The sequence below is a fragment of the Chroicocephalus ridibundus genome, unplaced genomic scaffold, assembly GCF_963924245.1.
Source record: "Chroicocephalus ridibundus unplaced genomic scaffold, bChrRid1.1 SCAFFOLD_161, whole genome shotgun sequence".
NCBI classification, from domain to species: Eukaryota; Metazoa; Chordata; class Aves; order Charadriiformes; family Laridae; genus Chroicocephalus; species Chroicocephalus ridibundus.
The window spans coordinates 97,501-107,500 of NW_026961317.1; positions in this window are offsets into that span (position 1 = coordinate 97,501).

Below are 10,000 nucleotides of genomic sequence, written 5' to 3' on the forward strand. Positions count from 1 at the left end.
GGGGGTGGGCAACCAGACACGGGGGCCCTGCGTGCGAGTGAGAGGGACGCGTCTGGTGGAGGGGTGCTACGGGACCTGAACACCGGCGTTTGACGGCCGGCCCGCCCCGCAGCCCCTCCGACGCGCCCCGGGTATGCCAAAACGATCGGTGATAGAGAAAAGCGAGAGAATCGAGGGGGAGCAAAGAGCGCTCCCGGAGGCCCCACGGCCACGGTCCTGGGACAGCCGACAGCCGCGCGCGTGCCAGCCGCTCACCCGGGGGTGGGCAACCAGACACGGGGGCCCTGCGTGCGAGTGAGAGGGACGCGTCTGGTGGAGGGGTGCTACGGGACCTGAACACCGGCGTTTGACGGCCGGCCCGCCCCGCAGCCCCTCCGACGCGCCCCGGGTATGCCAAAACGATCGGTGATAGAGAAAAGCGAGAGAATCGAGGGGGAGCAAAGAGCGCTCCCGAGGCCCCACGGCCACGGTCCTGGGACAGCCGACAGCCGCGCGCGCCAGCCGCCACCCGGGGGTGGGCGGCCAGACAGACGCGGGGCCCTGCGTGCGAGCGAGGAGGCGACGTCTGCGAGAGGTCCGGCGTGGAGCCTCCGCGGCGCGCCCCTGGGTGAACGCCTCAGCGGGCGCTGGCTGCGGGTGTGGATCAGGCAAAATGCGGGGGGGAGCGGGAGGCTGCCGCCGTCCACCCGCTCGCGAGCACGGTTCCCTGGGGACTGAGCACGAGAGGACCGGGGGAAAGCCGCGGCAGGCTTGTCTCCCCCCGGTCTTCCGGCATTCGAAAGTGCCGGTGACCGCCGCCGGCCACCGCTCTTCGCCCTGCCCAGCGGGGAGACGCCTACCCCGGAGCAACAAATTTCGTTCGGTAAATGCACGGATGTCTGCCAGGAAAGTAGCCAGAGGTGCCGCCCCTCACCTCTGCTTTCAGCGGGAAGTCAGCCCGCAGGATGCGCCTTGGCGCTGGAAGCCCTTAGGAGCCGAGTAAGTACTCCCTCCCATATACGGAAAATCACGTCTCTACCCCCGGACGGCCTCAAGAGCGCTGGCACTGCCCACCGGGGAGGCGCGCCAAAGACGCCGCCTCTTACGATGACACAACTGGAGGTAACGAAAAACAGCGACCCCTTCGGCGGCTGGAAGTGCGTGCTGCGGACACCAGGTCTACCTGGCCACTCCGGCACAAAGTACCGCCGGAGCCGGGTAGACCTGACAGCCGACCCGGTCCCCGGAGCGAGGTAGACCTGACAGCCGACCCGGTCCCCGGAGCCGGGTAGACCTGACAGCCGATCCGGTCCCCGGAGCCGGGTAGACCTGACAGCCGACCCGGTCCCCGGAGCGAGGTAGACCTGACAGCCGACCCGGTCCCCGGAGCCGGGTAGACCTGACAGCCGATCCGGTCCCCGGAGCCGGGTAGACCTGACAGCCGACCCGGTCCCCGGAGCGAGGTAGACCTGACAGCCGACCCGGTCCCCGGAGCCGGGTAGACCTGACAGCCGGTCCGGTCCCCGGAGCCGGGTAGACCTGACAGCCGACCCGGTCCCCGGAGCGAGGTAGACCTGACAGCCGGTCCGGTCCCCGGAGCCGGGTAGACCTGACAGCCGATCCGGTCCCCGGAGCCGGGTAGACCTGACAGCCGGTCCGGTCCCCGGAGCCGGGTAGACCTGACAGCCGACCCGGTCCCCGGAGCCGGGTAGACCTGACAGCCGGTCCGGTCCCCGGAGCCGGGTAGACCTGACAGCCGGTCCGGTCCCCGGAGCCGGGTAGACCTGACAGCCGACCCGGTCCCCGGAGCGAGGTAGACCTGACAGCCGACCCGGTCCCCGGAGCCGGGTAGACCTGACAGCCGACCCGGTCCCCGGAGCGAGGTAGACCTGACAGCCGGTCCGGTCCCCGGAGCCGGGTAGACCTGACAGCCGATCCGGTCCCCGGAGCCGGGTAGACCTGACAGCCGACCCGGTCCCCGGAGCGAGGTAGACCTGACAGCCGGTCCGGTCCCCGGAGCCGGGTAGACCTGACAGCCGGTCCGGTCCCCGGAGCCGGGTAGACCTGACAGCCGACCCGGTCCCCGGAGCGAGGTAGACCTGACAGCCGACCCGGTCCCCGGAGCCGGGTAGACCTGACAGCCGAACCGGTCCCCGGAGCGAGGTAGACCTGACAGCCGATCCGGTCCCCGGAGCCGGGTAGACCTGACAGCCGACCCGGTCCCCGGAGCGAGGTAGACCTGACAGCCGATCCGGTCCCCGGAGCCGGGTAGACCTGACAGCCGACCCGGTCCCCGGAGCCGGGTAGACCTGACAGCCGACCCGGTCCCCGGAGCGAGGTAGACCTGACAGCCGACCCGGTCCCCGGAGCGAGGTAGACCTGACAGCCGACCCGGTCCCCGGATCCGGGTAGACCTGACAGCCGACCCGGTCCCCGGAGCGAGGTAGACCTGACAGCCGACCCGGTCCCCGGAGCCGGGTAGACCTGACAGCCGACCCGGTCCCCGGAGCCGGGTAGACCTGACAGCCGACCCGGTCCCCGGAGCCGGGTAGACCTGACAGCCGATCCGGTCCCCGGAGCCGGGTAGACCTGACAGCCGACCCGGTCCCCGGAGCCGGGTAGACCTGACAGCCGACCCGGTCCCCGGAGCCGGGTAGACCTGACAGCCGACCCGGTCCCCGGAGCTGGGTAGACCTGACAGCCGGTCCGGTCCCCGGAGCCGGGTAGACCTGACAGCCGACCCGGTCCCCGGAGCCGGGTAGACCTGACAGCCGACCCGGTCCCCGGAGCCGGGTAGACCTGACAGGCGACACCGACCCCGGAGCCGGGTAGACCTGACAGGCGACACCGACCCCGGAGCCGGGTAGACCCGACAGCCGGTGTGGGGTGGGGGTGATATTTTTGTTTTTTTCTTTTCGTTCATGATTTAAGCGTCACCGGCACAGCGGCCAGCCTGACCCGGATCATGCCTTCCAACAAGTGCGTGCGGGCAGGGTGTTTCTCGCGGCGGGGGGGGGGGGGGGGGGGGGGCGCTGGGGCGGCGGGGGGGCCGGGGGGTGATAAATAATTTTGATTTATCACCGGGTGGTTATAAATAATTTTGCTCTTTTTTTTTCGTTCACGTTTTTAGCGTCACTGTCGTAGCCGCCAGCCTGACCCGGATCGTCCCGGCGGGGGGCGGGGGGCGGGGGGGGGGGGGGCGCTGTCGGGCGAGGGGGGGGGTATGTGGGTGGGGGGAGGGGTTGGGGTGGGCGAAAAAGTAAGTTTTAACTTTTTTTCGTTCGTGATTTAAGCGCCACTGGCAGAGCCGCCACCCTGAGCCGGATCAGGTCGGGGGCGGGGGTGGGGGTGGGGCGTGGCGGTCCGCGGCTTCGCGCCCTGCGCGGGCGCGCGAGCAGACCACTGCCCGGCAAGCGGCAGCGGCGGGGAAGGGGTGCCGGTGCGGAGGCAGGCGAGAGCGGGCGGCGAGCGGGCGGGGATCACGGCGCAGAGGTGGGCCGGGGAGAGGGCGGCAGGCACGCGGTGCCTCTTTTCGGAGTAGGTTTTGGGTCGGTAAGGTGGGGGGGGGCGGCGTTGTGTGTGCTGGGGGCGGGGGGGGTGGTTTTCAGTGGGTTCTCCAGCCGCGGCAGGGGCGGGCAGGCGCGCAGCAGAGAGAGCGAGCGAGCGAGCGAGCGAGCGGCTGAGAAAGGAAGGCGGGAGCGCCGGGGCACGGGCACGGGCAGGGGCGCGGCAGGGTAGAGACTCGGCAGCCGGGGTTAGATCCCCGCTCGCCACCGGGAATCCCTTAACCCGCCCGGGCACGGAGCCGGCAGGGACTCCGCTGGGTCCTAAAGTCTCCCGCCGTCCTTGCCGGGGGGGGGGGGGTGGGGGGGGTGGGTGGCAAACCTGCACGAGGGCAGCGTGGGGAGGGGGCGGCCGGATTCGCAGTGAACCGGGTGGTGAAGAGAGGCGGGGGGGGGGGGGGCGCTGTCGGGCGAGGGGGGGGGGGTATGTGGGTGGGGGGAGGGGTTGGGGTGGGCGAAAAAGTAAGTTTTAACTTTTTTTCGTTCGTGATTTAAGCGCCACTGGCAGAGCCGCCACCCTGAGCCGGATCAGGTCGGGGGCGGGGGTGGGGGTGGGGCGTGGCGGTCCGCGGCTTCGCGCCCTGCGCGGGCGCGCGAGCAGACCACTGCCCGGCAAGCGGCAGCGGCGGGGAAGGGGTGCCGGTGCGGAGGCAGGCGAGAGCGGGCGGCGAGCGGGCGGGGATCACGGCGCAGAGGTGGGCCGGGGAGAGGGCGGCAGGCACGCGGTGCCTCTTTTCGGAGTAGGTTTTGGGTCGGTAAGGTGGGGGGGGGCGGCGTTGTGTGTGCTGGGGGCGGGGGGGGTGGTTTTCAGTGGGTTCTCCAGCCGCGGCAGGGGCGGGCAGGCGCGCAGCAGAGAGAGCGAGCGAGCGAGCGAGCGGCTGAGAAAGGAAGGCGGGAGCGCCGGGGCACGGGCACGGGCAGGGGCGCGGCAGGGTAGAGACTCGGCAGCCGGGGTTAGATCCCCGCTCGCCACCGGGAATCCCTTAACCCGCCCGGGCACGGAGCCGGCAGGGACTCCGCTGGGTCCTAAAGTCTCCCGCCGTCCTTGCCGGGGGGGGGGGGGTGGGGGGGGTGGGTGGCAAACCTGCACGAGGGCAGCGTGGGGAGGGGGCGGCCGGATTCGCAGTGAACCGGGTGGTGAAGAGAGGCGGGGGGGGGGGGGGGGGCGCTGTCGGGCGAGGGGGGGGGGGTATGTGGGTGGGGGGAGGGGTTGGGGTGGGCGAAAAAGTAAGTTTTAACTTTTTTTCGTTCGTGATTTAAGCGCCACTGGCAGAGCCGCCACCCTGAGCCGGATCAGGTCGGGGGCGGGGGTGGGGGTGGGGCGTGGCGGTCCGCGGCTTCGCGCCCTGCGCGGGCGCGCGAGCAGACCACTGCCCGGCAAGCGGCAGCGGCGGGGAAGGGGTGCCGGTGCGGAGGCAGGCGAGAGCGGGCGGCGAGCGGGCGGGGATCACGGCGCAGAGGTGGGCCGGGGAGAGGGCGGCAGGCACGCGGTGCCTCTTTTCGGAGTAGGTTTTGGGTCGGTAAGGTGGGGGGGGGCGGCGTTGTGTGTGCTGGGGGCGGGGGGGGTGGGTTTCAGTGGGTTCTCCAGCCGCGGCAGGGGCGGGCAGGCGCGCAGCAGAGAGAGCGAGCGAGCGAGCGAGCGAGCGGCTGAGAAAGGAAGGCGGGAGCGCCGGGGCACGGGCACGGGCAGGGGCGCGGCAGGGTAGAGACTCGGCAGCCGGGGTTAGATCCCCGCTCGCCACCGGGAATCCCTTAACCCGCCCGGGCACGGAGCCGGCAGGGACTCCGCTGGGTCCTAAAGTCTCCCGCCGTCCTTGCCGGGGGGGGGGGGGGTGGGGGGGGGTGGGTGGCAAACCTGCACGAGGGCAGCGTGGGGAGGGGGCGGCCGGATTCGCAGTGAACCGGGTGGTGAAGAGAGGCGGGGGGGGGGGGGGAAGGGGGACAGCGGGGTGTGGCGGGGGGGTGGGTGGTAATTCGGTGGCGGCGGCAGGGCTTGGGGGGAGACGCTCTGTCTGCGTCTGCGTCTGCGTCTGCCGCACGCGAGAGGTTCGGGCCCGTTGGAGGGGGTGGGGTGGGTGTTCTGTGCACGTGTGCGTGCGGCGGCAGACGCGGCTTTGGGGCTGGGGGAGAGGCCTGCTGGGGGGGGGGGGGTGAGAGGCGAAGGGGGGAATGGGAAGGGCCGGGGGAGATGGTGCAGCCGTGTGCAAGTGCCACGGTGTGCGCGCAGTTGGTGTGGGGCAGATGTGACCCAGATGCCTGGGTGCCTTGGGGAGCACTTGCGGGGCAGCCGGGGGGCACAGCTGGGGCAGCCGTGAGGCGTTTGTGGGGCAGCTGTGGTGCCAGCGGCACCCGCAGGCCTGTCTTCCCTGGGGGGAGAGGGCAGGCCCACAGACCCGCTATTCCCTGGGGAGCACCTGCAGGGCAGCCGTGGGGCAGGGCTGGGGCAGTACTTGTGGGGCAGATGTGACCCAGAGGCCTGCTGTTCCTCGGGGAGCACTTGCGGGGCAGCCGTGGGGCTCTGCGGGGCAGCTGTGGGGCCGGGGCACCCGCAGGCCTGCCTTCCCTGGGGGGAGAAGGCAGGCCCAGAGTCCCACTATTCCCTGAGGAGCAGCTGCAGGGCAGCCGTGGGGCAGCGCTGGACCGGTAGTCGTGGGGCAGATGTGACCCAGAGGCCTGCGGTTCCTCGGGGAGCACTTGCGGGGCAGCCGTGGGGCACTGCGGGGCAGCTGTGGGGCCAGGGGCACCCGCAGGCCTGTCTTCCCTGGGGGGAGACGGCAGGCCCAGAGGCCTGCGGTTCCTCGGGGAGCGCTGGAGGGGCAGCCGTGGGGCAGCACTTGCGGGGCAGCTGTGACCCAGAGGCCTGCTGTTCCTCGGGGAGCACTTGCGGATCAGCCGTGGGGCACTGTTTGGGAAGCTGTGGGGCCAGAGGCACCCGCAGGCCTGGGTTCCCTGGGGGCAGACTGCAGGCCCAGAGGCCTGCGGCTCCTCGGGGAGCACTTGCGGGGCAGCTGTGGGGCAGCACTTGTGGGGCAGATGTGACCCAGAGGCCCGCTGTTCCTCAGGGAGCACTGGAGGGGCAGCTGCGGGGCCAGGGGCACCCGCAGGCCTGTCTTCCCTGGGGGGAGACGGCAGGCCCAGAGGCCTGCGGGTCCTCGGGGAGCACTTGCGGGGCAGCCCTGGGGCTGCTCTGGGACAGTACTTGTGGGGCAGATGTGACCCAGAGGCCTGCGGTTCCTCGGGGAGCACTTGCGGGGCAGCTGTGTGGCGACGGGCACCCGCAGGCCTGTCTTCCCTGGGGGGAGACGGCAGGCCCAGAGGCCTGCGGTTCCTCGGGGAGCACTTGCAGGGCAGCTGTGGGGCAGCACTTGTGGGGCAGATGTGACCCAGAGGCCCGCTGTTCCTCAGGGAGCACTGGAGGGGCAGGTGTGGGGCCAGGGGCACCCGCAGGCCTCTCTTTCCTCGGGGGAGACGGCAGGCCCAAGGCATGCTGTTCCTCGGGGAGCACTTGCGGAGCAGCCGTGGGGCAGCACTGGGGCAGTACTTGAGGGGCAGCTGTGACCCAGAGGCCTGCGGCTCCTCGGGGAGCACTTGCGGGGCAGCCGCGGGGCACTGCGGGGCAGCTGTGGGGCCAGGGGCACCCGCAGGCCTGCCTTCCCTGGGGGGAGACGGCAGGCCCAAGGCCTGCTGTTCCTCGGGGAGCACTTGCGGGGCAGCCGTGGGGCCCTGCGGGGCAGCTGTGGGGCCAAGGGCACCCACGGGTCTGTCTTCCCTGGGGGCAGACGGCAGGCCCAGAGGCCTGCGGTTCCTCGGGGAGCACTGGAGGGGCAGCCGTGGGGCAGCCGCGGGGCAGCACTTGTGGGGCAGATGTGACACAGTTGCCTGTGGTTCCTCGGGGAGCACTTGCAGGGCAGCCGCGGGGCAGCCGCGGGGCAGCACTTGTGGGGCAGATGTGACACAGAGGCCTGTGGTTCCTCGGGGAGCACTTGCAAGGCTGCTGTGGGGCACTGGTGGGGAAGCTGTGGGGCCAGGGGCACCCGCAGGCCTGTCTTTCCTGAGGGGAGACGGCAGGCCCAAGGCCTGCGGTTCCTCAGGGAGCACCTGCGGAGCAGCTGTGGGGCACTGCGGGGCAGCTGCGGGGCCAGGGGCACCGGCAGGTCTGTCTTCCCTGGGGGGAGACGGCAGGCCCAAGGCATGCTGTTCCTCGGGGAGCACTTGCGGGGCAGCCGTGGGGCCCTGCGGGGCAGCTGTGGGGCCAGGGGCACCCGCAGGCCTGTCTTTCCTGGGTGGAGACGGCAGGCCCAAGGCCTGCTGTTCCTCGGGGAGCACCTGCGGAGCAGCTGTGGGGCACTGCGGGGCAGCTGTGGGGCCAGGGGCACCCACGGGTCTGTCTTCCCTGGGGGGAGACGGCAGGCCCAGAGGCCTGCGGTTCCTCGGGGAGCACTGGAGGGGCAGCCGTGGGGCTGCGCTGGGGCAGCGCTTGTGGGGCAGATGTGACCCAGAGGCCTGCGGTTCCTCGGGGAGCACTTGCGGGGCAGCCGTGGGGCACGGCTGGGGAAGCTGTGGGGCCAGAGGCACCCGCCGGCCTGAGTTCCCTGGAAGCAGACTGCATGCCCAGAGGCCTGCGGTTCCTCGGGGAGCACTCGCGGGGCAGCCGCGGGGCAGCACTGGCGCAGCACTTGTGGGGCAGATGTGACACAGAGGCCTGTGGTTCCTCGGGGAGCACTTGCAAGGCTGCTGTGGGGCACTGGTGGGGAAGCTGTGGGGCCAGGGGCACCCGCAGGCCTGCCTTCCCTGGGGGGAGACGGCAGGCCCAAGGCCTGCGGTTCCTCAGGGAGCACCTGCGGAGCAGCTGTGCGGCACTGCGGGGCAGCTGTGGGGCCAGGGGCACCCGCAGGTCTGTCTTCCCTGGGGGGAGACGGCAGGCCCAAGGCATGCTGCTCCTCGGGGAGCACTTGCGGGGCAGCCGTGGGGCCCTGCGGGGCAGCTGTGGGGCCAGGGGCACCCACGGGTCTGTCTTCCCTGGGGGCAGACGGCAGGCCCAGAGGCCTGCGGTTCCTCGGGGAGCACTGGAGGGGCAGCCGTGGGGCTGCGCTGGGGCAGCGCTTGTGGGGCAGATGTGACCCAGAGGCCTGCGGTTCCTCGGGGAGCACTTGCGGGGCAGCCGTGGGGCACGGCTGGGGAAGCTGTGGGGCCAGAGGCACCCGCCGGCCTGAGTTCCCTGGAAGCAGACTGCATGCCCAGAGGCCTGCGGTTCCTCGGGGAGCACTCGCAGGGCAGCCGTGGGGCCCTGCGGGGCAGCTGTGGGGCCAGGGCCACCCGCAGGTCTGCCTTCCCTGGGGGGAGACGGCAGGCCCAGAGGCCTGCGGTTCCTCGGGGAGCACTGGAGGGGCAGCCGTGGGGCAGCGCGGGGGCAGGACTTGCGGGGCAGCTGTGACCCAGAAGCCTGCTGTTCCTCGGGGAGCACTTGCAAGGCTGCTGTGGGGCACTGGTGGGGAAGCTGTGGGGCCGGGGGCACCCGCAGGCCTGTCTTTCCTGGGTGGAGACGGCAGGCCCAAGGCCTGCTGTACCTCGGGAAGCACCTGCGGAGCAGCTGTGGGGCACTGCGGGGCAGCTGTGGGGCCAGGGGCACCCGCAGTTCTGTCTTCCCTGGGGGGAGACGGCAGGCCCAGAGGCCTGCGGTTCCTCGGGGAGCACTGGAGGGGCAGCCGTGGGGCAGCGCGGGGGCAGTACTTGCTGGGCAGCTGTGACCCGGAAGCCTGCTGTTCCTCGGGGAGCACTCGCGGGGCAGCGATGGGGCAGTGCGGGGGCAGTACTTGTGGGGCAGACGTGACCCAGATGCCTGGCTGCCTTGGCGGGTAGAGGGGGCCCGGAGGCCTGTGTGGTCCTTGAGGGTCAGTCGGGTCCCTGCCTGTGGGTGAGTTGTGGGGCGGCCGTGGGGCGGCGCGGGGCGGGTGTGGGTGGCCTGGGTGTGTGCCCGTGTCTGCCACTCGTGAGGGGTCTTGGCCTGGGAGGTGGGGGGGGGGGGCGCTCGTCTGCGTCGGCGCGTCTGTGTTGCGCGCACGTGTGCGGGAGGTGCCAGACGGGGTCTTGGGGGTGTGGAGGGGGGACTGAGGAGGGCCGGGGTGGGGGGGGTGGGGGGGCGGGTGTGTTTCGGGGGGGACACGGTGCGCGCCCGAAAGAGATGCGAAGGATTTGTAACGCTCTCCAGAACGCCGCCTTCTCTGTTACAGCCGTCTCGCTGGGCCGCGCCCGTGCCCGGCCTGCACCTGTGCCTGGCGGGGGGGGGGGGGGGGTGGGGCGGGGGGGGGAAGGCCCTCGGGCCGCTCTTCTGCCCGTGGCGCCCGTCCTTGGGAAAGCAGCTGCTGCTGCTGCTGCTGCCCCACCACCACCGCCGCCGCCCGCCGCCACGGGGGGTGAGACCTGGGCTCCCGGGGCCCGGTTCCAGCGGCAGGGCGCGG